At 45.6% G+C, this 6,295-nt stretch overlaps 1 long non-coding RNA gene across 1 annotated transcript; it reads left to right on the forward strand.

Moving 5' to 3' along the window:
- On the forward strand, positions 1–960 carry LOC145889694 (uncharacterized). The gene is made up of 2 exons (XR_014399527.1): positions 1–519; positions 663–960. It is a non-coding gene; the product is annotated as an uncharacterized LOC145889694 (long non-coding RNA).
- Positions 961–6,295: the final 5,335 nt, after the last annotated feature.

Here is a 6,295-nt window from a genome sequence, read left to right on the forward strand (position 1 = left end):
AACGCGAAGTAACTGTTGAAATAAAAGGCTACGTTTTATCTGTGCAAAAAATGGATGTATGTTGTGACACGCCGCAAACGGCAAGGTTCCTACTCGAGCTGCCGACAGATGAAAGAAGCCGAAAGCATTGGCTTGAAACGAACTGAACTGTACAGTTGTGGAAATTATCAAAACCAAAGATTCACCAACTGCAGCATAACCTGACAAGAAAATTGTCAAACAATGGACTTACACGTTAGTCGTGAAACTTTGCTAAGGAAAGGTCGGAAAGTGCACGTTAACGCACTGCCGATTTTGCGGTAAATACCGGGATTGCGTTTTGCATGAGTTTTACCGTAAAACAGGCCAACTATTAGCCTGCCTGAGCCGACGCAAGTTCTCAACGCACGTGAAACCAACCCGGGATCAAGATTTGCGAAGTGAAACCTCGAGGAATCGAAACAACGACGAGAGTTACTTTACTTCAGCAAGATTTTGACCCCATTGAGAGAATCAATTTGAGCGACATGATACTATGAGGTAAATTGCCGTGTTCAATTTCAAAACCTGTTTGTGTAAGTCTTAAAACTTTTACAATAGCATTGTATTTCATCATAAAATCAATCCAAAGTTAACTTCAATTACGCATTCAACAAAACTTATGTTTTTACTTTCTTTTGCAGTGTTGTCTAAAAAGTTGATTCAACCTGAACACATCCGCAACAAAGTGCCTTTCCAAACAATTCTGACGCAGCGCAGCAACCTCGTCATCTGCGCTTACCAACGGGTTCTCCTGCTTGTTCGTGTATTGTGTTGCGCCCCTGTCTACCATTGCAGTTTCGCACACCGACATTTCGCTTCATAAGCGAAGAATTTATGCTTTGTGTAACCGATGTGTTTTCGTGCAATTTTTTTACTTCAAGTTTTTGTCATTTTCGTGAAACTTGTATAGCTGTATTCAATACACTTGCACTGATTAAATCTTGCTGGACTTTTGCAAAAATTTCACGTCAATGTAAGGCTGAAGGGAGAAAGTATGTACAAAAAATGAGAAGTGTTTTTCATATATCAACGAAGTTTTGTGTGGGATGCAGGCAGATTTAAATTGATAATATAATCCCGTCGGTGATTTGCATACGTAGGGCAGACATAAACCGGGCACCGTAGGGCCACACTAAAACGCCAGTTGGCTACAGGAAAGACAGGGAAACGGAGGTGGTACTTGAAAGAGGTTCCAATCTTTCCGGGTACCAATTGTCTGCGCCGCGAGAAAAGTTGTGGGCCAACAGTAAAACGGAAATCCAAGTTGCCCTGGTCTTGCGAGCAAACAAAAGGCACAGGAAACATAGCTGGCAATTACCGCAAGGCTGTGATTCGCCAAGCGCCGGCGAGCCCTGGGCAGACCGTGGCGCCTTCCGTGGAACCGGTGTGTTTCACGCGGTTTAGCAGAGTGCGTTGGCACTTTACAGGCCCCGGCAAACGGAAAAGCCACATCCGTACCTTGAACTGTTTGTCGGGCGTGTTTTAGTCGTGACTCGGGTGCGAAACGGGACGTTGCCCTATTGCGTTACTAATAAGGACGTTTCTCTCAGCGTGGATCTGCGACCTGGCCCGTGGAGCAAGTTACCTGGGCTTGGGGTGACTCACGTCAGAAGCAGGTCGAGGCGGGCGACCGTTTTTACGTTACGCGACCCGAACCTAGCGTCGCAAGCCTGATTGGAATTTGAATAATTTTCACAGTCGGATTTTTAAGAAGACTCGTGCCCTGAGGGAAGTTTGTAAATCGATCTACGCGATACACAGGATGCAACATACAATAAAACGATAGATATGCAGTTGCATAGCGTGTGAACAACACCGAAGTACACCCCAGCACAATCCCCAACTGTTCACATTTCCAAGTCACATGGAATTTCTCCATTAGCATAGGAACTGCTTGAATAAAGTCCGTCCCTCCATATTGTAACTCGGCACAGGGCGACCACGCAAGAAATGTTATATCCTCAAATGTTGTAGGCAGAGTTTGTGACAAACGTGAACCGTCCAAAACCCGCAGTATTCCCACGCCCACCCAATTTAACCTATTAAAGTAGGGTGTATTTGCGTGAACATATTGCTTCACCCATAAGATTTTGTCGTATGTTTATGCTTTCCGGGCGTGTGTGCTCTTGGTACGGGCCTTCGAGAGCAACCACACGACTGTCTCTAAAATTTCCGCGAAAACTGCACCCATTTTCTGTTAAGCCCATCGGCACGTTTTATCGGCGCTGGTCATATATAGACGCGGATATTTACAGGCACTTTATAGCCGTGCTCTAGGTTCACGCCCCACCGTGTAGCATCTAAGGCGGATGCAAGACCGCGTTAAAACAACGCCCCCGGGAAAGGCATGAACTGCAAAGCCGCAGTCATGAGAAACATTTTGTCGCGATGTCAGTAATTCTCGACCTTGAAGCGAAAAAGCCAAGGTCGCGATTCTACACACTTTTATCAAGCCTAACTCGTAACTGTGATGCAAAACCAGCGCCTCTGGCTGTTTAGATTTAAAATAGGCCGTCTGATCAATCAAATTGTGGCGGGACTGTTGCGTCGGACTAAATTTGTCGGACTGAATTTTTTTGGGTCTAAATCGGCTTATTTGTGTAAATCGGCTGTACCGTGTGCACTTAAATCCATGTGACACATGAATGTTACCAGTTTACTCACAGTCCTTGTGGTCGCTATGTTCTGAGTAACAATATCGGGTGGCGGACTTTTCAACCAGCACATTCATTTACGTTTAATTTTCATTCCAGCAGTTCCTATGCTAATGGAGAAATTCCATGCGGCTTGGAAACGGGAAAGCAATTTAAATGCAACAGCCCCGATGTGCATCGACTTACCGGCATACTGTCGCTTAAAGCGCCGATAGAGCCATTCTTTTTCGGCCTGCTCTATGTAAATATATGTGTGTTGTCGGCTGCAAGTGCCAGCACTAATAACATACTGAAAGCTGTTGGAAGAAGTCGTATTCAAAACAGTCGGTAAAAGAGGCGTACCGTATCACGTTTAAGGCTTTGCTGCGGTTAAACAAGCCTCGTATCGCTCAGGCGAGGTTGGATTCGTCGGCAATTGCACGTTCGCAGCCTTGAGCGCCGGAATAATGTTATGCAAGGTACGATAATCGCCACAGGCGGTAATGAGGACATACTGAAAGTTTCGCCGAAGTTATTTGCATCTCAAAACATGTTCGTGTGCTTAACATGTCGCGCGCCGTCTGCTTGGAATAAGGAGAAAATAAATATGCCAAGGTTATAGCTTCAAGAAATTCCCGCCAGAGTGACTAAGTTTCGGTGGTAAACCACGGAAATTTATAATTGCTTTTAATGTTCTGGAGCGAAGAGACCTTTCGCACTTGAGGTGCAAACCGTGTAACGCTCTCTTGCAAACAATCAGAAACCTCTAAGGCAGGTGAAACCATAGCGCAAACATCAATCCGACCCTTCGCATACCTCAAACAAGTTACGACCTCGCTTTGATTTAGAAGCTATCGGTCTTTCACAAGCAAGGCGAAGATGAAATGGTCGGTGCCGCTTTGAATCAAACGAAGCTGAAAACAAGCCTTCATACTTGCTTCGCGGCTTAAAACCGCAGCCAGCGCACGCGTGGAGCCGACAGCGACGCTTCACCTGGCCAAAAAGGCGCTCAGGCCGAACGCCCCGAGTATCGAGATCAAAGAGCGGGGAGCGGGCGCGCCGCTGGCTTTGATTTGTCAGGCGTGAGAGGGAACGGATGGACTTTGTGATTCACAAGAGTGAACTCTCGGCCTTCCCACGCCCAACCCTCGACTGTGTGTGGCTTCACACCGCGTTCGCAGCCTGTGACACCTTGCTGGCCTGTAATAAAGGCTCTTGACCTTGCGCACGGTTATTTTTCGTCCAAATTAAAGTGATAACGGTCGTTCAACCCAATATGGGCACGCCGCATCAGGCGTTTAGTCGTTGGCCTGCTATTTCGGTGCTCCATTTGGCCCGCGTAAAAACGAACTTGAACAAAAATAGTCATCGGGAATTACCCTAAACCCGTGCCAAGACAAATTCATTATTGTTTTTTTTAGATGCATCTCCCGTTAATGTACTGCATGTCTGTCATATTGGTTGAATTTAAATTTGACCAAATACTAATGGTTTATTCGTTATGGTTGCAGCAATAAAAGATTGGAGTTATAATGACTTGTTCTGTGTAACCGAAGGAAAAAATAGGCAACGAACTGCTAATTTATTTTAGGTTGACAAGTTTGTCATAAGCACCTTTGCATTTTCAACAAAAACATGCACTTTAAGCATATCCGAAAATTGTGCATCAGTCAATGTTTAACCCCATTTGCGATAAAAATTTCCGACACATTTTCAGCGGTAAGGTCAAAAAGCTGCAGAAAACGGCCATTGCGCAAATGCTGGCTGTCACGTTGGAGTGGTTTAGATGCAATCCTGCACGACATTCGCAAAAAAAACATCAATTTTTCACTCGCTCGAGTCAAAACACCTCCGGTAACGCAGGCGCCCTGGTCCTGCTGTTGGTCATGCGAGGTTGATTGCACGCCCTCGTAACGCCCTTCGTCTCATGGGTTCGACAGGAAATCAACCTTGTGAACAATTTGTGCGGGCGCGTGACTTTGTTAGCATGTATGCTATCAAGTTTCGCCAGGCCGTTTACGGCCGTCGCCACATCCACATCAACCGACGGCGTCTGCCTTTGTAACCCTTTACTGTTGTGAGTAATTACGAAGGCGTTCGAATGGGCGCTGTGGAATGACAGACGGCGAGAGTCGCGTCGGCATATTTGGCCTGGCCCGTTTGCTCGCCCTTTCGCTTACCTCCCATCAGTGTTAGACACCTGTCGCAATTTCACTTTACACGCCCGATCCATGACTACAGCATGTTGACGCAAACGCTTTACCATCTCTTGCCCTAACATCCCTTTTTGGCGCCGTGGGAAGACCGAGGTCCATTCCCAGCATTCCAAAACGCTAAATTAACATGGGTCTGGGATGTATGAATGACGGTACATGATAAAAGTCCATATTGGTATGTTTAGCTGAAGAACTTTGTTCGTCAGTTTATGAGAACCAATTAAGCACAGCAATACAAATATTTAGTTTGCTAGGCAGCAGGACATATATGGCGAAATAGACTTTACTGATAAGTGAAATAAGCTCCTTAAAATATACTTCACGGGATATTTCTATTACGTCTGTCCCACATTACATTGCAAATCGCAGTTTACCGCGATAAATATACATTAAATAAAACTGACAGAAATCAATAAGACGGAATGCACAACATATTAACAAAACAAATTCACAGCAGCGCGCAGAAGCGATTTTGTAAAATCACATAAAGAGACCACGTGTCCTACATGCTGTCAAACGGTGGTAAAACGTGTGATGTTGAAATGGGCGGCAAACGGGTATCACGTTTCCGTTTGTATCGATTGGTTTAGATGAGTTCGTATGGGGGAGGACGTGACTAGGACGGGCCGCAAACCGCACGTCGTCCACAAAACAAGGCTGTGCAATTGACGGTTTACCCTTTGAAGGTATATTTGCGTTTATTTTTTTACGACTGTTTGCTGTCCAGCGTTCCCACTCTTTTATTCCAGTAATATCGATTGTATAGAATCCAACGACTTTGAGCCACCCTAAAATAACTCTGGACTATTTGGCAAACAAATGCCGCATCTGGCCTACTTTATTTGGTATCACGTAGGCGCCAGATGGAAATTGGTTTAGGCAATACTGCAATATTCTATATTCAAGCAACAATTGTATTGCAACGATGTGTGAAAAATACTGACGATAATGCCATCAGGTGTTAAAACCAAAATTCCCCACATCCATCATATACTGAAAAATCAACAAACGACAACGAGTTATTTACCCAAAGCGGCCCGTTGGCACCACTTGAAGAGGAAGGCGGTTAAAAAGATGGCAACGTTGAGATGAAATGATCGTCGCGTTGTCCTGTCTATCGGAAGTCGTTTTGCGGGGCCGACGAGTCTAATTGTGTGCGAACAATGCTCCAAGAGTTATTGAGGGGCCGTGTGCGACTGTTCGCAGTACTTGGTATCCAAGACGCGTTAGCAACGTTTATCGCTGGAAACCTCCGGGGAAGTTTGGTGATTTTAGTGTAAAAAGCAATTGGACTCGCTGCTTTGTTCACTGCTCCCCGAGCGGTCGCGACAAGGGGTAGAAGCGCGCCTGTTGTGTGATGTTTAACAGTGCCATCAAAGTTGTCCGAGCACCCGGCACTTTCAACAACGCGCGCGCACCGCTCCA

The sequence above is a fragment of the Ascidia mentula genome, chromosome 2 (genome assembly GCF_947561715.1).
Source record: "Ascidia mentula chromosome 2, kaAscMent1.1, whole genome shotgun sequence".
Taxonomy (NCBI): domain Eukaryota; kingdom Metazoa; phylum Chordata; class Ascidiacea; order Phlebobranchia; family Ascidiidae; genus Ascidia; species Ascidia mentula.